Source organism: Columba livia, chromosome 4 (assembly GCF_036013475.1).
Source record: "Columba livia isolate bColLiv1 breed racing homer chromosome 4, bColLiv1.pat.W.v2, whole genome shotgun sequence".
NCBI classification, from domain to species: Eukaryota; Metazoa; Chordata; class Aves; order Columbiformes; family Columbidae; genus Columba; species Columba livia.
In genome coordinates this window covers 49,189,094-49,211,183 of record NC_088605.1, presented here as the reverse complement: position 1 = coordinate 49,211,183, position 22,090 = coordinate 49,189,094, and the positions used below count along the sequence as shown (strand labels likewise).

At 41.6% G+C, this 22,090-nt stretch overlaps 1 long non-coding RNA gene across 1 annotated transcript in view; it reads left to right on the top strand.

Annotated features, from left to right (window-relative positions):
* Window positions 1-22,090, top strand: part of LOC110365240 (uncharacterized) — a 362,256-nt gene that overhangs the window by 62,279 nt on the left and 277,887 nt on the right. The window contains exons 17-21 of the long non-coding RNA XR_010472314.1: window positions 746-1,080; window positions 5,229-5,321; window positions 6,770-6,909; window positions 7,155-7,249; window positions 9,778-10,004. This is a non-coding gene — a long non-coding RNA (uncharacterized LOC110365240). The remainder of the gene's footprint in view (window positions 1-745; window positions 1,081-5,228; window positions 5,322-6,769; window positions 6,910-7,154; window positions 7,250-9,777; window positions 10,005-22,090) is intronic.

The following is a 22,090-nucleotide window of genomic DNA, read 5'->3' as shown; positions in this document are numbered from 1 at the left end:
GTTTGGCATAATAGAAAAATAAAAACTGTTAAATTTTCAACAGGGTGAGCTGTCAGGGCTTTTTAGAACGAAAATGAAGATTTGGCTTGTACTGCTCATCTTAGCAAAACACAGGTTAGAACAAGGCTTTTGCTTCTCATCTCACTTTAATAAGAAGAATCCAGAGCTGCCCAACCACCTTCTCCCCTTGCTCACTATCAGCACCTTAGTCCTGCACAGAACACTGCAACAGCAAAACTCAGTATTCACAGTGCAGGTGTTACACTCCTCTGTTCCTCAGCAATTACCACAATATGCGTGGTGAGCCACCCAGGCAGTCACTGCATGGGTATGAATGACAATATTTAGCAAAGAACTTGTAAAAGTTGTTGGCATGGTGGTTGGTTCTTCTTCATCACGTTAAGAGAAGCTGCAGGTGCCAGATACTCTTGAAGAGCTGGACTCCTTGGTATAGGACTAAAATATTCATGGGGATCTTCCAGAAAACTGACTTTCAGTATTTCTGCGTCTCTAGAAAGAGTCACTGACATTGTATGTGTAGTCAGGAAAGAATGAAAGAAACCCCTCCTGTACACCAAGCATGTGAATGAGATAAATAGGACTTGGAGACGAGAACTTAACTGGAATTGGGAGAAGAATGAGTACCAGCTGTTTTTAAAACTTCACATGCATCAGATGTAGACCAGCTGTTGCGCAAGATAGCGTGGTTATCACTGGTACACTTTATTTTTGTCTTCTGCCCTAGAAAATGGTGTGCTAAGCAAATGTAGTGGAGAGGCTGAGCCATGAGGACACCTTAAAACAAGGAGCTTTCCTCAGATGAATGGAGGAACAAGCACATGAGTTATCCACATGTTGTTCATCAGCCTCAGAGCACCAAGAGGTGACTGATGGACTGAGATCTCAACCATGCCTTCCCAGGGATGGGAATTATGCCCACATCTGGGGCATTCCCAGCAGGAGATGGCAACACGTGTTCCCAACCGACCACCCTGCAAAGCAGAGGGGCTGCACTGGCATCTCCTTTGCAGCTGCGTGGGCCAGGATGATGGTGTTTGGAAGGAAACGGCAATACGGCAGGTATTATTTGGAAGCAATCCCTCCCCTCCTTTGCTTTGAGGAAAGCAGAGCAGCTGTCAGGAGGAATATCCCTACTCCATATGGCTGCTCCATGTAAATATAGCACTGTAAACAAAGACCTGCCTAGGAATTAATACCAGGCTGACTCAAAATATGTGGGCATGCTTTTGTTGGCTCTTCTGCCACTGAGCACAGCACTTGTTCCAGTTATAGCTGATAGATATTTCCATTAATGTGTGCACAAGTGTCGAGGGTTAAGATTGCGGGGTGACAATAAAACCCTGGCAGATGTATTGTTAACCCCCTCTGCCCCCCCCGCTTCCCCCTTTTTGCCCCTCCCTCTCCCCCCTTCCCACTCAGGACAGGTGATTGGGAGGGAAAGAAGGACAGAGAGAAGAGAGTTGGAAAAATTAACAATGTTTTACTAGCGCTACTAATAAGAATAGAGAAAATAATACAAAGTATACAAAACCAATCTTGAAAGTCTCAGCAGCTGCAGAACCAGCACCCGAAGTCCTGGATTGGACTCTGCAGCCAACCGGAGCTGGATTCAGTCTCTCACTAGGCCTCAGTTCGCAGGGACGACTAGCAAGGTCCTCTCCTAATGTCGGCCGTAAGCAGAAGGGAAAAAGCAAAGGCAAAAAAGGGAAAAGGGATGAGATCCTCGTGATCTCCCACTTTTATATGAAGTATTCACGTGAATGGAATGTTATACACAGTTGGTCAGTTTCTTGCTCACTTGCTTCTCGTCACCCCTCTCGTGAGATGTCCATCCGTGCTTATCAATAAGTTTGCATTCCATTGCTAGGTTTACCAAAACATGTGTCTGGTTCTCCAGGAAAATGCAGTTAATATGAAGGCTTTAGCTGACAGGCAAAATTCACTGAAAGAGAAACTTGTTTTTAACAAAACCAGGACAACAAGCAACTCAAATAGTTGCTGTTAGCAGAGCAGACCAGGTCAGTCCCCAGCCAGGCTGTTTCGTTCTCATGGGGAAGCAGTGTTTTCCATGGGTCTAGAAGCTGCGAGGATGTTGTTTGCTGTGGGTCTGGTCGAGGCAATCACATGCCACGGTCGCAGAGCTGGAGGCCATCCTGCTTCCCCAACTAGCCAGTCCTCAGGGGTGGCTGCTCCCTGACTTTTTTGTCCATCATTTTTTCCCCCAAAGAGCTCATGGGAAGGGATATGAGGAATAGAGATCCATTCATTTATTTCAGAGAGATTCATTTTCATTTATATTTTGCATGAAAGCTTTCAGTTTTTTTGCAAAAAACCTTCTTTCACCTTCCCTTTTGAAATCACAACCATATGCCACTGCTTGTAGAGAAAGTTTGCATTTAAAAAAATTGCAGTGCTTTAAAATTAACTTTGTATTCAAATGATCTCTTCCTTAATCAGGAACTCTTGAGTCTTTGCAAACTAAAGAGAACTCAAGTGTATTGGCATGTGCATTTCTCCAAAATGGCCCACAGGGCAGATTTGGAAGCATTTATGAGCTGTTTTGATAAGCCCTCTGCTAAACAACTTTATAACTCTGGGTTCCAAAATACTTCTCTGACTCTGCCCCAGGTCACTTCAAAAATGGAATTTAGCACTCATTAGGAGAAAGAATTCCTACCAATAATGTAACTCTTGAGAATATGACTCCGTGTCTTTGGCTGGTAGCCCCTTTAGAAAGAGCAGAGCAGATCTCATTTTACACCCAAAAGAGAACCTCCCTGCCAGCAGCTGATGAGAGAAGGCTCATTATTTTAAGCTAGTATAATTAAGTAAAGAAGTCTTGCTGCAGTTGGTTTGGCCCATAGAGAGCTATCATGAAGACAGGGTGATGTATGTGTTTGACAGAACGGCTATTTCAGCTGCTTCTTGGAGTTGAAATACTAGTCCTAAACATGTTTGAAAGAAGTCTGACTGACTACAGTGGCATGAGAACTGAGAAGTCCATTTGGGCATTCCACCTAAAAATGTTATTTTCTCCCCTATAAATTTTTCCCTAAACTCAAGTATTAGTTGTCCGAGGTTCTCCAAACCAAGTATGGGAGCAGCTCACCCTGAACTTCTCATTTGCAGTCTGACAGGCTGTGCCTATGTCCACTGCTCCACCTGCTCAACCTTCTTAGGAAGCTGGTGTTCATCTTCAGTCTCCAGTGGATGATTTTTATTGTTTCAAGATAAAAATCTGGCACACTAGCACTCACTGAGCTGCCAAACAAAAATAGAATTCAAAAATGTTGACAATTTCTCTAATAACCAGCAGGCTGCTTTGAAACACACTTGATGCTTTTTTCTCAAATTAACTAGAGAAAACATTTTTAAATGCAGAATCTTTAAGAGGTTTTCCTGACTCAGAGTTTAAAAGTTGTCCTTTGTATGCAGAAAGCTGGAGGGAGCTCCTGAGAAAGCAGTCTAGAGAAATTCTCAGTTTGGTGCTTTTGTCATATCCAAAATAAGCATTATGCAGGTGAAGGCTTTTTGATTAGTTTCCCTTGGTTTTGTTGCAGTTTTCTTATAGTTCATCTGCACTCTACAGGAAAACTCCTTCGGCCCCAAATTCTACTTCAGTTCATTGGACACTACCTGCTGCTAATCCTGGTAATTTGACCATGGCATGAGAAAGCTCAGTTTGATTCATGTGGGGTTTTTGATCAGATCAATTTTAATTTCTGGGCTGTTGGGGACTCAGTGTATCAAATACAGCAGATTCACTCTCAACATGCTTTAGGGGAAAGGTTTAAATTCACTGTTTACTAGCCTAAGCCAGACATACTGAAGCTCCTCCAACCACATCACCCAGACTTTATACTTCTTAGAAAAAGAGAGGGATGTATTCACAAACCATACTTAAACACATGCTTTTGAATAGATTTTCATAAGCTGAAAGCCTGGCTTTTGAACATCATCCTAGTTCCATCAGGCCCTGCTTAATTTCCCAACGCATTTCTCTCACCTACCCCACTAACATTGTCTTCATCAGCAGAGAGACTGCAGCACTAATTGGTCATTAAAGTTTGTGCAGGTGTGTTACTGTAAAGTACTTACTGGCTACCTAAGTGACTATTAGCTACTAGTCTGGTTTCTAAGCACTAGGGATCGGGGGGGGGGGGGGGGGGGGTGGGGGGGGGGGGTGCGGGGGGGACTGGCTATCTTAGCTCAAAGGATTTTAAAATAAAAAGAGCAGCTAGCATTCAGAAAAGGAATTTTGTGATTTTTTTATTTTTTACAATTACTTGTTTAGTCAGATGGTAACTCTTTCCCATTAAGTTATGTGCCTACCCAGTACAGATTTCATTTTTGACATCTCTAATTAAAGAAGCTCTTGTATCTGCCAAGTACTACTTTTAACCTGTTTTTACCTACTCCTTTTTACCTATTCAAGGACCATTGATTTCTGTAATGGTTTTCTGAAAGACACAAAAGTGTTGTTCTCGCTTCTGAAGTTGCAGAGATGGCTTAATTATAACAAATTATACTTTACCAGATTGCATGTGGGAAACATTTGGACTTAATTGAATCACTTGTTTCTTCCAACTCAAGTATCATTTGCAAATACGTATAATTACATCTACACAGACTTATACACACTTCAGTTTGTACATAAATATATTCATTATCAGGTCATTCTGATTATATTTACCAGTAGAAGGGAAACAGGGTTTCTCTTGCTTGGACTCTGAGACACCCTTGAATTTGCACCACTTGGGTTCCTTATTGTCTTCCTTCCTATACTGCGCTCATGGCCATAAGTCAAGTGTTGAATCTTTGCCTCCTCATATACATACATGATAGTAGAAAATGGTAAAAGCAAAATTAGGCACCAAGTGGTTATCAGTATCTATGGGGTGGACTGAGCTACTTGCTCTTGTGTGAGAAGAAATTTTTTTAAAACGTCAAAATGGTGTTAATGATTATCTTAATTACCCAGGCTGGAACATCTTCCTTCATAGGAGTCAGATGTTAATAGACCTAGTCACTAGATTTTTTTTCTTCTTTTGTTCAGTTTATTAGCAGTTATTCTTAAACATCTGTTCACCAGATTGTTCGTGCTTGTTATTTCTTGGTTCCATTTCTCACCTATAAAAAGTAGTTTATACTTTAAAGTTGCAGTTGCTACATTTAGCCATCATTTTTTACAATATTTTTTCCTTTAGAGGAAAGTTTTAACCCATGACTTCTAACTGTGTCCCATAATGTCAGCCTAAGGAAGCATGAAATGCAACATTTAATCCTCAGTTATTAAACAGGTATGATTATCCTATACTCTCTTATTGGTTTTGCCTGGGGTAGAGTTAATTTTTTTTCATAGTAACTTACATGGGGCTGTGTTTCGGATTTGTGCTGGAAATGGTGTTGATAACATAGGGATGTTTTATTCATTGCTGAGCAGTGCTGGCACAGGGTCAAAAGTCTTTTCTACTCCTCACACCACCCACCAGCAAGTGGGCTGTGGATGCACAAGGAGTTGGGAGGGGACAAAGCCAGGACAGCTGACCCCAACTGACTCAAGGGATATTCCATTCAGCAGTAAACTCTGGAGGATTTTTATCCTGTCAATTTCCTCCTCCATCCCACTGCACAGGGACAGTGAGCAAGTGGCTGTGTGGGGCTCAGTTGCTGGCCTGGGTAAAGCTATAACCATTTTCTTTCAACATTACTTCTGCTCTGGAAAAATCAACATTTTACTATTCATTGTTCTCCCCTCTGAGACTTCTGTACTGACACACAGTTCCTTGAAAGAAAACGACTGGAGTCAGTAGCTCCAGCATTTGGTTCACCTGCATTTTTAAGCCGTAATCTTATAGAGGATCAGCCTGTACCAGGACCGGGGAGCCCCACCAAGGCTATGAAGGTCCTTGGGTTTGGAGCCTCTTCCCAGCAGCTAGTGGGGATTTGTGTAATCACTTTTTAACACCCTCTATTCCTGAAGTATGAACTCTTTAGCAGTGTCCTAATTTGCTTCATGATTTGGACAGCCCCCTCTTGTTCCTTTTGGTTTATAGTAGGTTTTGTGTGGTGGTTTTTACTTGATTGTAAGCACCATAGTTTAATATTGAGTGTGTGTTGAATAATCCATTTACAAGTATTTAAATAATCATAAACTGGTAGTTTACAAATTTTGCCCGATTATTAAGCATTTAATACTTAGTTAATAAGTAGGGCATTTATTGTGCAACATGGCAACTGTTGCCCCACAGCACTGTCCCTGCCCCAGGGTCCCCAGGCTTGGGAACAGCAGTTCGGCCGTTGGCCCCACACATACCACAACTGCCTCACAGAAGCACTAGTGGCCAGTGGCCATGTTGGTGGCAGCCAGTTCCTCAGCCCACACAAAGCTGACAGAAACATATGCTGCTGTCCTTTGCGATGGCCTCAAACCCACCAGCAGCAGGAGAAAACCTGCATTTCTCCAGCAGCTTCTGTGCTGGGAACCTAATGGCTCTTCTAGCCAACGTTTCCTAAAGAAAATCTTCCAGGGAATGTTGGCTGGGCTGCCATCCCCTGCCCTCAAGGAGCAGGAACATGGGCAGAGCACAGCCCTGTGAGGAGGCTATGTACTGGGGACAGATAATTTAAGAGATTTGCAGGTGGTGTAGGCGGCTGTTATCAGGTTGCAGCTGTGAAGGCTTCTGTGATGCTGCCTGCAGCCAAAAACTTGCCTCTCCTGCCTCTGATTTCTTTCTAAACTGTGAAGACTTCCCTCCACCAAAGACAGGCCACAGACTTGGTGACCACTGTCCTGCACAACTTGTGTGTCGGACGCCTGGGTGTGTGGTGATTGGATGGTCACGTTTCTGGTAGAATGAAGAAGTGAAGCACTCCAGGAGGGAAGAGGTACCTTTTTTTCCCTTGTTGACTCTGTTTTCTTGGTTTGGTTTTGGTTTTTTGTTTTTGTTTGCGTTGTTTTTTTGTTGTTTTTGTTTGTTTCCTTGTTTGGTTGGTTGTTTTTTTGTTTGTGTTTTTGGTGGGTTGTTTTTGTTTGTTGGGTTGTTTTTTTGGTTGGGTTTAGTGTTTGTTTTTTTGTTTTGGGGGATTTTTTTTGTTTGACTGGTTGTTTTTTTCTTTCCTGCTGATAAAAGGCAGTTATTCACATGGGGTGGCATGGCTTGTAAAACTCAAGGGATGCGGAAGACATGGGCAACTTGCTTTATTGAAACTGTTCTTCTGACCTCAGGTGAGTTAGGCAGACAAAGTAATGGAAACAAGTTTTAAGTTGTTCTTTCCAGTGGTCCAGGAGGCCAGTTCTGCTTTTGAGAACTACTTCTGCAGTTCCTAATGTCTTGTTATGGGAGCAGCTAGGACTTTTGGTATCCTTGGCCAAGTTGGGGAAGGTTTGTGTGGTGCAACCAGGCGCTGAACTGATGATGAGAGTGTGGGATTTCAATCCCTCAGCAGGGGAAGGGCTTTTATGAGCACGCAGTGCTGACTTCTGGTAGCCTGTTGCTGGCACTGTTCACTGACACAGAACCTTGTCTAAGGAGAAGGTAGCAGCACACTTCTTCAAAAAGTCACCCGTGACCTGTGTTTTTTTCCTCTTCTACTGAGACAGTTCAATAGTGTGACTACTGAAGCTTTAGAGCAGTGAGGCTTTCAAAGACACGACCTGTGCACAGACCAAAAGCCCTGTCAGTGATTTCACAATTAAGATATGGCATGTATTTGAGATGACACAAGCACAGAGCTTTGCCAGGAGCAAAGCTTACATTTTGATTCTTAAGATGAAATCCCTTTAACTTTCAAATGACTGGTGTAACTTGCACTGGAGAGTTTAGTATCTAGCAGAGGCTCTTGAAAAACCTTTAAGGTGACCTATACTCAAAAACCAAATTGCAGTTCTGTTGTTTAAAATAATCTGATCAGTTAAGAGGTCCGTTTCTTGCTTCATTTCCCACCTGCCCCTTTGTCCTTAAACAAAACCCTGCTTCCAACAAGAGAAGAAATCTTTTCTACCTTTAAAACCAAAAGGCGCAAGTATAATTTAATATGTGCTTTGAAGGTAATGCTTAGCACAAGCTGTGTTCTCAGAGCTTTAAAATGGGACAGGAAGTACCGTGTCTCCCCATGAGTGAGAAATAGCGCCATGCTAAACAGCTTATATCTGAACAGACACAACCAGTGTGGTGGTAAAGGAACAGCTGAAGAGACTAAGGGAAGAAATGTGATTATTGGTGCTTGTCAGCAGTAATGACATTCCAACCCAGTGGTCTCTCAGATATATCTGGAAGTATGATGCCAAATGCCCATATTATCCGGGATGTGTCAGGTGAGAATGCAGGCATGGAAGAGGTGAACCGCCATTTGCTTGATGTTACACCACTGGCTGGTTCCTGGCTCTCTGGCCTACCTGCGGAATATTTATACTTTCCTGTCTCTGAAATTGCAATATTAAACTTGGTGTGGACAACTTATAATTTAGAGTGTAATTGTTAGTGTTTTCACATCCCCTTAGTTTTAGTTTTATATAAAATGTCGTGTTTATTTTCCTGATTGTTCATTTCAGCTGTACATATGATTAAAAATAATGAATGGTTATTAATTTTCATCGTTAGTACTGTCATTACACCTACTAATATCCTTCAATATTATTGCTAAAATTATCTTTAATAGTTTTAATAGGAGCTATTCCCTCATGCTAATGAGGATATAAATCAAAGTCTTAAACAAGACAGAAAGTACAGCTTTTGGACTGTGTTCTGATACTGAATGCCCTCTGCAGAGTTTTGCTCAGAATAATAATGAAGTATGATGTATGTCTTTTCCATGTACTGACAGAGTGAAGCCTAGCAAGGCTATGGCACTGGCAGTGGATTAGAAAGTCAATCTGGCTTCCTGTGCTTTCTTCTTTTATTGAGTGTTTCACCCAGCTCTAGTCAAAATGCCATTAATTTTTATGAGGGTGGTTGGTTTTTTTTTTAGTGTGAATATTGAACTGAAGCTCACTTCATACAGCGCAATACTCTTGCCAAAATGAGCAAAAGCAATATAGCAGGCTAATACTTTGGCATGCTTTCTGTATTCCTGAAATGTTCCTGTCAAGATCCTTGGTTTAAGAGGATTGCAGACTATTTGCTACAGATCCTGCATATGAAAGGTCTTCAGAGATCCAGTTTAAGCTAACTGTTGTTCATCTTGTCACAATTTTTGAAGCCAAGGATGTTGCTGTGCTGCATGGGGGAGTCTGTTAATGTATTGTATGAAGCTGCTTCAAACAAAAGGAGTGCAAAGAAAAGAGAATTGTACACTTAGCCTATTGCTGGCCAAATACTCTGTGGGGTTTAGTGACTTTACTTGGAGTCTGCTGGCTGCATCTCTGAGGTGTTGGCCTTCTCCTGCACAAATGAAGTCATTGGGTAGAGGGTCTAAACCAAATTTTTTTTATTCATAGTGCTTAATTAACCCGTGGACCTCACTGCTGGAGAATGCTCTGGAGTGTATTGGTAAAATAGGTTTAGTTAAGTTAGTGAACATGTTGAGTCTCCAGGTATGGAGTTAATTATGCAGTTAATATTCTAGCTAAAATAATTCTTGGGAACACTCGTCTTTCACGTGTCAAACTGGAAGAATGTAGTGAGCTCAAGATCTGCATTGACTCTTGCTTTTTATAATTGCTTGAAAAAATAAGTCAGTGAGCTGGACTTCAGTCCTCATAGTTTCTTGTTCCTATGCTTTGAGGACAACTTGGGCTATATTTTTCCTTCACAGTTTAGGTGCTAGACTTCAGCTGGGCCACTGAGAAAGCTTCAACCTGGAGAGCTGGACCTGGGTTCTACCTAAAACTCCAACCGGCCATGCTGGGAAACTAGAGGCTGTTGCAGGGAGGATGATGGGAGTGAAGTGACTTGGCTGGGGTGATGTCACAAACCTGCAGCCATCACCATGAACCTGGACCCATGATGTCCTGAGGTCCTTTCACCCACTCTTGGTGCATGGTAAGTGTTCCCTTTACACTGCTGTTAGTTACAACTGGGGATAAAGGCTTTCAAATCTGCTTGGCTTTGATAATGGACTGTAATTGAGGCAGGCTTGAAAAGCTTATGTTATGTAACACTTCTGTATTACTGCTGGTGCATTTTTGCAAGAGATGATGGAAAGTATACAAGCAAATGGGGGGAATTACAGATGCATTTTCTCTTTGACCTTAGTAAATGAGGGTTTTGGTGCCCATCATTGTTCAGACTACTTGATCATATATCATTCCATGTGTCTGTTCGAGAGCATCTCTGGTTTGAATAGCAGTGGCTCTTTCTGTCTGCCTTGAGTAAACAACGGGCTGTTGCACAGAGATCCGTGATGCTGTTTTCTTGCTTGCTGCCCAGTGAGATTCATGCTTTCTAGCCTCAATGGATTATTTTTGATATTATTTTAGATTTGTTTAATATATTTTTGAGAGTGGTTGTAAAATTCTTTGCTATTACTGCAACTTTCAGTTTATGAATGGTACTGTTTCTTTAAAAAAAAAAAAAGGGAGGAAGGGGGCTTGCAAGGGACTATTTTCTGTTGAAAGGGAGCTTTAAACACCCTGTGGATTATTGTTGCATTGAACATGTCTCTGGAGATTTGAAAGTTTTATACTCTCTTCCAAAGTGCTGCTATTGTCTGTGTCATAAATGTGAACTGTTCTGTTAAAAGTAAGTCATGCACACTTAAGAATATAATAGTAGCTCAGCGTTAACGGTTATTGTAGACCATCTGAAACTCTAGAAGCAGTTTTCCTTGTGATGAAGAGCCTGTGTGTGATTAAAGACATGCTATTAATATTTCTTAGCTCTTTTTTCACTTTGACATTTTTCCTGCATTAGGGTTTTTGACACAGACTCAGCAGTGGAATTTACTATATGTAGTGCTTGAAGGTGTCACAAAGCTGCCTCTAAAGGGTACATCATATGTCATCTGCAGTAGGTAAAGGAAAAACTGGTTGGATTTTGTTTGGGCTTAAAATATTTTGCTCAAGAACTTCCTTGCTCTGTTAACTTTAGTGGTTTGTTTTGGTTTTATTTGTTTGTGTTTGGTTTTTGGTTGGTTGGCTTGGTTTGGTATGTGTGTAGGGTTTTTTGTTGATTTGTTTGGTTTTATATGATAATAGCAAGGGTTCCAGCTTCAAAGTACAGCACAGGTTGTAGCTTGATGCAGCTCTGCAACTAGGAAGGTGTTTGGAATGCATTAGGATGCAGGTTGTATTTGGATGACAAGCCAAAAACTGTTATTTTCCACTGCAGGAAGGCAGCTTGTGGGGGTTTGTGGTAGCTGTAGTCTGAGCAGGGTGGGATGTATAATATTTTAGAGTCATGTAACTTGTGGGCTCACAAGTTTTTATAGTATATACCGCTAGATACTGACTTAACTGTTTTAGCACCCAAGTCTCTCCTGGGAGGTGACAGTCCCACAATGGAGTGTGACAGGAGTAATCTTAGGGATTTCGCTTTGTCCCTCAAATGAGGTAATTGGTTTTGAAATGATTTTATGAAATGGAGTTCCAGAAAGAAACTTCTTAGGCTTGTTTGATGCCCCCTCTGGATTTAACTCCTACTCTAAAGACTCTAGATAGATAGATAGATAATCACTTCACATTTAAAAGGTCACTTCAAATTCAGGATGCACTTTTTCTGCTAATAATATACTAAGTTCTTTCATAAGATGAAATATTTCATTTTTTTCTTTTGCTTCAGTAAATGTTGCCAAGTCCAACAAACATTCTGGAATGAAGACCAGTACCTTTAGGGCAGGAAAACAACTGGAGCTGTACTTGCTCGCTGACAGTCCACTTGCTTAGCCCCAAGGTACCTGGCTACATTATTAATTCAGTCATTGCTGACTGTTCAGTCAATGGCAAATGCCCAGCCCTTCAAGTGCCACAGCTCTGATTATTTTGATTGTTTTTTTTCTGAAAATTCTTCTCTATCTGTAGAGAGCTTGTTTCAATGAAATGACGCTTGCTTTTATTTTTTTCTTTTTTTTAATATATACACACATAAGGTACTCCTAACTAGTCTTACTTAGAAAGAGAAGTGTTATGGTCTTAAAATAATTCTGTACCTATGAAATTCAGTTAGGTTTCACTCTAACAGAAGTTGTAAACTTGCCCAAAGGAAAAGTCAATATTTGGAGTTAGGCATCCTAGTATCACAGAAAATTGGAGGACCAATTACAATCAGTTAGCTATCGTCTCTCTGAAAATCCCATCTTTAGTCAAAATTAAGGCCTCATAAAAACATCTTTGCAAAGTGAGAAAGAATAGAAAGATGATCTGGAAAAAAAGTCCAGGCTGCCTTTTTCTTTTGCACAGATTTGCTTATGCAAAGTCTCTCCCAGAAATCAAACAAAAACAAATGAGTGTCAATAACAGGGGACCTCTGAAGACTCCTGATGACATTGGTAAGCTTGAGGTTGTGTCCTTAAAATGAGTGTGAGGAGTCAGTCACAGCCTTGAGACCTCCCAGTTTAGAGTTTCTTTTAATAGGACACAGTAGCTAGATTGGAAGAAGACAACTCTATAAATAGTACAAGTGTAGGCACGATGGTTGAGATATAAAATGAGGCTTTGTAGACAAATAAGGCCACAATAAAGATGTGGTTTAGTTCTTGGGTTTGGGGTGGGGTTTATTTTGTTTTGTTTCTCCAGTTAACACTACTTCATTTTTCTGGATTTATAGAAACAACCTACCGGGTACCCAAGATCAGCCTACACTGTAAGTGGTGGCTGGCTATGCAGGATTTCCCATACCAGTTTTTACATTATTCCCCTCTACCATCACAGTTTAAACTCTTGTCACTATCCAAGGTAGAGAAAACTTTGTTGGACTCAGGTTTCAATGCATAATGTGACCTTCACAGTCCAAAAGAAGCACGGAGCAATCAAAGGCTTGACATGAAGTGATTTGATTCTGCAAACAGCAATGCAGTTGATTCTTCCTTTGTAGAGGCTGTATTGCCTTTAGGATTTACTGCAATCAAGACAGCCACTTGCTAGATACTGATAGTTTAGCTGCTCCCACTCTGGAAAAGGTAGTTCACTGTGTAACAATTTTCACAGAAGCTGTTCCCCAGCTGGCTACATGCATTTCTTAAAGGGCTTTTTGTTTCGGTTTTACATATGCTAATATATATTATATTTCTTTTTGCATAAGATCCCCAACAGCAAGCGGAGTTCTTATGCTGGAAAGCAGTATTTCCATTAAATAGCCATTTCTGTGCCAGGCTGTATCACTGCATATGTCAGATCATCTCTGGATTCCAGTTATGTCAGCTGTAATCCTGTTCCCCAGGTTCAGTGGTAAGTGCTGGCCCTGCAGCATCTAAGTTTACAACTCAAACAAGAACCAGCTGTTAGAACTGGGCTGTCTAGTCTGGCAAGTCCAGTTAATCCTGGCCCTAAGGGGCCTTGTTGGCCGTGCTTACTTTAAAGCATTTCTTGTATATATTCTAGTAGCTTCAGTGGTAAGTGGGAGGAATAGAAAAGTGGACTCCTCACTCTGAGATGTACTGTGGTGGAATCCTCAGTTATAAATCATTTACACTTTCCCAGTCCTGTGCTTTCCACACCTTGAGAATTTCACCATTCCAGTTGAACAGGAGTTTTACCTTGTTGAAGTGGGGGAGCACCACCTTGATGGCACAGAATCACAGAATCGACTGGGTTGGAAAAGACCTCAGAGATCATCGAGTCCAACCCTTGGTCCAACTCTAGACCGTTTACTAGATCATGGCACTAAGTGCCATGTCCAATCTCAATTTAAAAACCTCCAGGGACGGTGAGTCCACTACATCCCTGGGCAGGCCATTCCAATGCCTGACCACTCTCTCTGTAAAGAATTTCTTTCTAATATCCAGCCTAAATTTCCACTGGCAGAGTTTAAGCCCATGCCCCCTTGTCCTATTGCTAACTGCCTGGGAGAAGAGACCAATCCCCACCTGGCTATAATTTCCCTTCAGGTAGTTATAGAGAGTGATGAGGTCACCTCTAAGCCTCCTCTTCTCTAGACTAAACAACCCCAGCTCCCTCAGCCTCTCCCCATAGGTCTTATGTTCAAGTCCCTTCACCAGTCGTGTTGCTCTTCTCTGGACCCGCTCCAGCACTTCAATGTCTTTCCTGAACTGAGGGGCCCAGAACTGAACACAATACTCCAGGTGTGGCCTCACCAGTGCAGAGTACAAGGGAAGGATCCCTTGTCCTGCTGACCACGCTATTTTTGATACAGGACAGGATACCGTTGGCCTTCTTGGCCACCTGGGCACACTGTTGGCTCATGTTGAGCTTCCTGTCAATTAGTACCCCCAGGTCCCTTTCTGTCTGACTGCTCTCCAGCCACTCTGTGCCCAGCCTGTAGCGCTGCAGGGGGTTGTTGTGACCAAAGTGCAGCACCCGGCACTTGGCCTTATTGAACTTCATCCCATTGGAATCAGCCCATTTTTCCAGTCTATCCAGATCCCTCTGCAGAGCCCTCCTGCCCTCCAGCAGGTCGACACTCCCTCCCAACTTGGTGTCATCAGCAAATTTGCTGATGATGGTCTCAATCCCCTCATCTAAATCGTCAATAAAGATGTTAAACAGGACTGGACCCAACACTGACCCCTGGGGAACACCACTAGTGACTGGCCGCCAGCTGGATGCAGCCCCATTCACCAGCACTCTCTGGGCCCGGCCCTCCAGCCAGTTCTTAACCCAGCGTAGAGTACACTTGTCCAAGCCATGGGCTACCAGCTTTTGCAAGAGTATATTATGGGAGACAGTGTCAAAGGCCTTGCTGAAGTCCAGATAGACCACATCCACGGCTTTCCCCTCATCCACCAGGTGAGTCACCTGATCATAAAAGGAGATCAGGTTGGTCAGACAGGACCTGCCCCTCCTAAACCCATGCTGGCTGGGTCTGATCCCTTGTCCATCCTGAAGGTGCTGTGTGATTCCATTCAGGATGATCTGCTCCATAACCCTGCCAGGCACCGAAGTCAGGCTGACAGGCCTGTAGTTGCCAGGGTCAGCTCTGCAGCCCTTTTTGTGGACTGGGGTAACATTGGCCAGTTTCCAATCATATGGGACCTCCCCAGTGAGCCAGGACTGTTGGAAGATGATGGAGAGCGGCTTGGCAAGTTCTTCTGCTAGCTCCCTCATCACCCTAGGATGGATCTCATCTGGTCCCATAGACTTGTGAGGATCCAGATGGCTCAGTAAGTCACCAGCTATTTCCTCCTGGAATACAAGGGGCCTATTTGGCTTCCTATCTCTGTCAACCACCTCCAGAGATGAATTGTCCTGAGGGCCACCTGTCTTACTGGTAAAAACTGAGGCAAAGTAGGTATTAAGTACCTCAGCTTTCTCCTCATCTTTTTTAACTATATTTCCCTCAGAGTCCAACAGAGAATGGAGGTTTTCCTTGGCCCTCCTTTTGTTATTAACATATTTGAAGAAGGACTTTTTATTATCCCTGACAGAGTTGGCCAAATTAACTTCAAATTGCACTTTTGTTTCCCTGATTTTTTTTCTGCATGATCTAGCTATTTCCATAAATTCTTCATAAGTAGCCAGCCCTTTTTTCCACAGTCGGTAAAGTCTCTTTTTATTTCTGATTTCATTCAGGATCTTCCTGTTTAGCCAAGCCGGTTGTCTTCCCCGCCGGCTAGCCTTTCGGCACACTGGTATAGCTTGTTCCTGTGCACTCAAAACCACCTGCTTGAAGCATGTCCAACCCTCCTGGGCCCCCTTGTTTTTAAGCAGTCTTTTATCCTGTCCTTCTCGTTTTCTGCCAGACCCATAATGAACGATTAATCTCAGTGTGTTGCAAAGGGTGCAACTGCCTGCTCTGGCAGGGGGATTGGACTAGATGATCTTTCGAGGTCTCTTCCAGTCCCTAACATTCTGTGATTCTGTGATTCTGCCTGTAATAAAATACATGCTGTTTGATCTTATTGTGCAGCATCTGTATTTGGATTATTTTTCCCCCACATTTCATCTGTTTTCTACTGAAAACACACCTAAAGAGCTGTACTGTAACTCTGGAAAACATAATTTTCCCCCTATTATCCCTCTTAATGCTCAAAGAAATTATTTTTTTATTTCTAATACTTGTGTGCCTTTACCACCCATCCATGCTAAGACTCGAGTTTATTGATTCTAAATATACAGTCCACTAGTCTTCATGCTAGGTACATCTCTGGTCTACAAGCCCAGCTTTTCATGGAGATAACACTTTAAAAATCAAATCTCTCTTCTCTATTCATGGTCTAGAACAGATCCTCCATGGGCATAAATTGCTACAGCTCCCTGGGGTTATTCAAACAGGCACCGGCAGGGGCTGTGATCTTCCAGAGCAGCACGTTTTCTGACATCTCTACACTGGAATCATGCAAGTCAAACAGCACTTAAATAATTTAAGAACACGGAAATACTGGGCCCATTGATTTGTCCTCTTTCTTGAAGTTATTTATACTACATTTTTCTTCCAGTGTTCTTTTTGGGTTGAAGTACGGAAAGCACAGTGAGATGGAAAATGAGTTGTACTAAAACGTTGTCACAGGAGGCTTGATTGCTGTCACGCCAAGAGCAGCTATCTTAATTGACTTCAAAATAGCCCTGTAATTTTTATGTTGCCAATTCAATATTTGCTATTTAATATTGTGTAAACTCCATTGCTAGTTCTCAGGACTGAACTTACCATAATAGCTTTATCCAATATATAGCTTGGAGAGCTTGAAAGTCTAATGGATTTCTTGCAGCAGCTTAGGAAGCACATTGTTGACTGACTTAATTGTGGCAGTGTGGTTTGTCAGAGATAACTCTTCAGATAACTGGGGGTCTGACTGTACAAGTGGCTCTGAAAAGCTCAGTAACTATGTAAACATAATTCTGCATCTCACTTGAATCTTTAGAACGCACAGCTGATGAAATGCAGAGCTGATGCACCATTTTCCGTCACTTCTGTTCAGATAGTATGGATGACCTCAGAGGTATCTATTCATTTTATGGGCTCCCTATCTTTGAAATCATTAGTGCTCGAGCTTTGCTGCCGCTTGCACCCAACGGCAATGTTAGTAGTGGCTTCATGAATTACTAATGTAGTGCTTAAAGGTGAAAAGTAAAGACCTCATCAAATTCTGGATATTTGCATATACGTTGCAGATAATTAAGTATCTGAGAGGCAGTGCTTTTCTTCTTTTCCCTCTTTCCTTCCCCTTTCAGTATGTGAGTTCACTTGATATCTTTTGCAGCTGAGGATTAACCTTCATTTAATGCTGGCTGGTCCTGTATGGTATTGTATCCTATGCTATATAAACCGTCATTTGCAAAGCAGCTTCTTGGGTTCCGTTGTGTTTACTCTGGCAAGCTCCAAGAGGTAATTACAGAGCTCCGTTGTTAGAAATCAATCAGTGCAGATGAAGTCTTGTCCCGTAAATCAGGAATCACATATACGGTTCAATTTAAGAACTTGGGGAGGCCATCTTTTTCTTTTCTCTCTGAAATTCTTCTCCATCAAATCAAAAGCAGGGATTCAAAGGACTGAAGTGTAGACTTAGCCTTACATTCTTGAATTCAATAAAACACTTCTACCTTTATTAAACAGGCCTGCCTTTAAACAAAGCACTTAAACACGTTTAAATAGCTGTTGAGACAAGAGGTGTGCTGTATACATACTGTTAACATTTTTAAAAGGGGGCTTTTTTTCCCCTGTATAGATGACCTCTTCAAAGCAGGAAACATGCTGGAGTAATGGCTTCTTTTTCAACAGCATTTCAATTCATTGTAGTTTAAAATGATTTTTTAAAAATGAGTCACAGGTTTAAATGCCTGTTTTGCCCAATCCCTTTTGAAACTCCGTTCAAACATAGTAGCTTCTTTGAAATAAATAATGGTACAAGAAGCTATGTTCATCAGGAAACTGTTTTTAGTATCACCTGCTTAAACCAAATCACAGATGCTTCAATCAAGGATTTTGTGGGATTTTTTTTTTAAAGAAAGGCTTTAAATTGCCTACTCTCCAGTATCACCTGCTTGCCTGTAATGTAGTGCCTTATCCAAGGGAGTGTCACAGGAATTAGCTGCTTCTGGAATGATTAGAAGATTAAAAATCCATATACAGTTCCCTGTTTTTTTACAGTACACAAAACACATCTGAAAAAACATTTGAATTCTCAAAATTCTGATAATTGTTCAGGTGTCAATGTAAGTAAACCAAACTGCTTCTTGTTTTAACTCTACTTTACGCTGTCTGGTTTGGCAGGGATAATGTACAACTTCACTGTGATGTGTTCTCTGCTGTTCATGGCCAGTGTCACAGGCCAAGACAGCCCATACCCTCTATAAATAATAAAAGTTTAGGTGTGACGGTTCAGATATTAAATGAGGCTTTGTAGACAAATAAGGCACATGTTTAGGTAGTGAAGAATAAGCTTTTTCATTATGCAGTAGGTAGATTAACACAGCAACTGCAGCATCTGGAAGAACCATATTGAGGGCACTTCTGTTGGTTCTGGGGTCACTTAGGAAAAGAGGAAGTGTCTCAAGTTGTGCAAGGGAAGGTTTGGATTGGATATTGGGAAAATTTCTTCACAGAAGGGATTGTCAGACATTGTAACAGGCTGCACAGGACAGTGGTGGAGTCACAATCCCTGGAGGGGTTGAAGAGACAGGGAGATGAGGTTCTTAGGGACATGGGTGCCAGGGATGGGTTAACAGTTGGACTCAATCATCTTGAGGGTATCTTCCAACCAAAATGATTCTGTAATTCTTTGATTAACAACTTCAGTGGTGTATCAGTGAATGGACTTGGGCTTTGTGAATTCAAGAGTGGGTGTCCTTACCAGAACTGTTGGGGAAACTGGTGAATAGCTGTCTTGGTTTGCCACAGAGGAGGGAGTGGAGGTTCAGGACACTGTTTCTACAGATGGTGCTACTCTGCCTGTCCTATTGCTGATATTAGTCATCAGTGTACAACTGAGGGACTTGCAAAAGTTTTTCAAGTCACTGCAGACCTATTTGTAAAGTCCACGTGTAGGGGACTACGTGTGGACATTACAGTCACCATTCACGGGTTCTAAAGCTGTGGTGAAAAGCTGTTGGGAATGAGACCGTTACATCCTGAGTAAAACTGATTGTTCAAAGCTTCACTGGAAGCTGGTTCTGACCCCCGACCTGCATTTATTCATAACAGATGCTAGAGAAAAAATTCTTGTATGCAGGTACACGCTCGCCTGACTGGACTTGTTTATATAGAGGCTGAATCATGTTCTCCTGAATCTGTAACAGTGAAGCTCAGACTTGATCACAGGAAATTTAGGGGCATTGGCTGCCAGCTGTTGCGCAGACATCACACTTCATTTGGAAGCGCTTCACCCTCTGACTAATTTTACTGTGACTAAACCACCAGTGAGAGCCATAGGGGGCTTGAATGCCCTTTTTATCTGGTTAAAAAGTCAGCCTGGCAATAAATTCTGCTGCAGATCTGCAATGGCCACTTGTGGAGGAACAAATGCAGTGATACTGAGAGTGTAAGCTCCATCAAATGTAGAGGTATTCGTGCTTCTATGTATTAATAGTCACACCTAGCTAACAGCCACAAAGCTCTACTGCTCTTCCAAAGATACAATACATGAGCATTTTAGTTGTTGTAAGGGACACAAATATCAGTGTGCATTGAAGACAAATCTCTGAAAGAAGTAATTGGCTGGAAGCATTTCATACTTATGTAGTTGTCTTAACAACTTCATAATTAAGTGAATGCCTAACTATTAATTTCCCTCCTTCCAATATACATAGAAGTTCCTAAAGTACCCTCTGTTTTGAAGCAGAAGGGATTATGTTTGCTGTGTCACGTGGTTTTCTCTCTCTAATGTGGGGATACGTGTCTGTGGCAAGACTTTCTGTTGTGGTGTATGAAAATATCAAAGCAATTCATTCCTATGCAAAGATTATGTTTGGGAAATAGCAGTTGGCTGTGCTTTCCTTTCATGTTCTTCCCTTCCCCAGAATAGCTCTTACTTGCAGATGCAGAGATGACCTACCACCTCTTTGTAGGAGGCTGCAAAATCTTCAGTCACCACCATATCTGCACCTCTTTCAACATCACTGGGAAACCAAGGCGTGCTGTTATCCTAAATAATTTGTCCAAAATTGCAGAGGAGTTGGGTGCAGAGCAGGATTTGATCCCAGCACTCTACTCTCTCTGCCACATTGCTGCCTTCTGTTTAATGATGAAACCTTTAGAGTGCTGCTTTGCTGTAGAGGATCTGTCTATCATCCAGCATGCATATATTCAGCACTAAGCCACCCACTTGTGCACAATGCCACAAAACTAAGATGTTCTTGATTGTAAATATGTTGTAAGCAGTGAACCCAAATTACTGTGATCACCTCTTCAATGATAAGCATGTACTTAAATGTAGCCTTGCACAGGAGTGAACAGTGGCAAAAGGGTTCTGGTGTTGTATTTGACAGCAAGAAGTTTAAATATCAGGAGGAATCAATAATTTTCTTGTTTATAGATGTGGCTGTGCTGTGGCATCAGGGAATATGTTGTGAAGGTATCCTCAACAAGGCCTCTTTGCTCGGATAATGAACTCATTAATTCAGTCTCGGGAGGTTTAAGCCTGTTCCTTTAATGTGAAATCCACATAAACCCCTGTGTGGGAGGACGTTGGAAGGGGAGGAATAGGCAAGAGAAAGGAACATCACATCTCCAGTGTTATTTTTACAAGAGATGTGTCAGCACCTAAGAAGTTTTTCTATCATTTTCAAGTTGATGGTTGTTATCCACCTTGCAGTAAACATCTGACGTTCACTAGGCAATCATGATATAATTTGATTCTTAACCAGTGTGCTGTAACCTACAGCCGTCTAGGCACCTGAGCTTTACAAAACCAGCTGTAAAGCAAGAGCTCCCCTCATTTAATAGCCAGCAAATAAAGGTTTGAAACTAAGGACATGCAGCAGCAAGAGAGATAAGAAATGTGCCTCTTCCTCTGCATCTGTCTTTAGTAAGAGGATGGCTAAGAGCTTCAGCTTTCTGTTATCTTGCACAAAGATTTATCAGTACAAGTGGTACTAAGCCTTTAATACTGTAGCTTTACTTATACAAAAATGCTAATTTTTATTTCTGTTTTCACTTAGCCCGATTTGAAAAAATTCTGTGTGAAATAGCATTCTCTCATTTTGGAAGTTGAGTTTTTGGGGTTTTTTAAGATGTCAAACAGTACTGATTGTATCAATGGAGTACATTTTTTTCTCCTATTTGCACTGTACACCCAGTAAGCATGATATTTGACATTATTTATTTTGTTTCTCTCTTCATCCCCAAATTTTTGTGGAAATAATCCGAATTCCGTTGAAACCAGCATCAGAACTTCATTGTGACAAACCTCTGCTTGTTCAATCTGATGCAAAATGTGCGATGTGCAACTTAAAGCCTTTTTCTGACTTCAGGGTCTGTTTATGCTGATGCTAACTACTATGTAAGTCAGACACCTAAGGAAAGATGCAAATTTTAAATTTAATTTGCTTTTATTTACTGGAGAGAAAAGAAAGAAAAAAGAAAAACACAACACCACAAACCAAAACAAAAATACCACAACACAAGCAACAAATTAATGGGTTCTGCATCGCACAGAGAGAATGATTAGTCTCCTGCATACCGGAGCATCTGTCTGCTACTCCTGCTTGAATTCCTCAGAAGGCTAGGAGTGTTTCTAATGGTCATTTAAATAATAAATGCCACCACACTTGTTAGGAGTGTATCAGTCGTTCTTTTTCTCCTCTCGTGCTTGTTGTATTCTATTATTATTTATTGAATCCAAGGAAATTCATCCTGAGCTAGTGGTCTACATTTCTTTTCAAGGTCACCAAATATAAATATTTTATTTATCTAATTTAGAAAAACTACATTAGATGTGATGCTGCAAACATGACAAGAGTATGAATTAGTGGAAAGCTTCCCTCGGGAAATGTATCCAGGTGCCAGTAATGGAAAATTAGAAGTCTGATAGCTTCTCTGCTAGCAGGTAATAAAGATACATAATGGCAATACAAAAAATG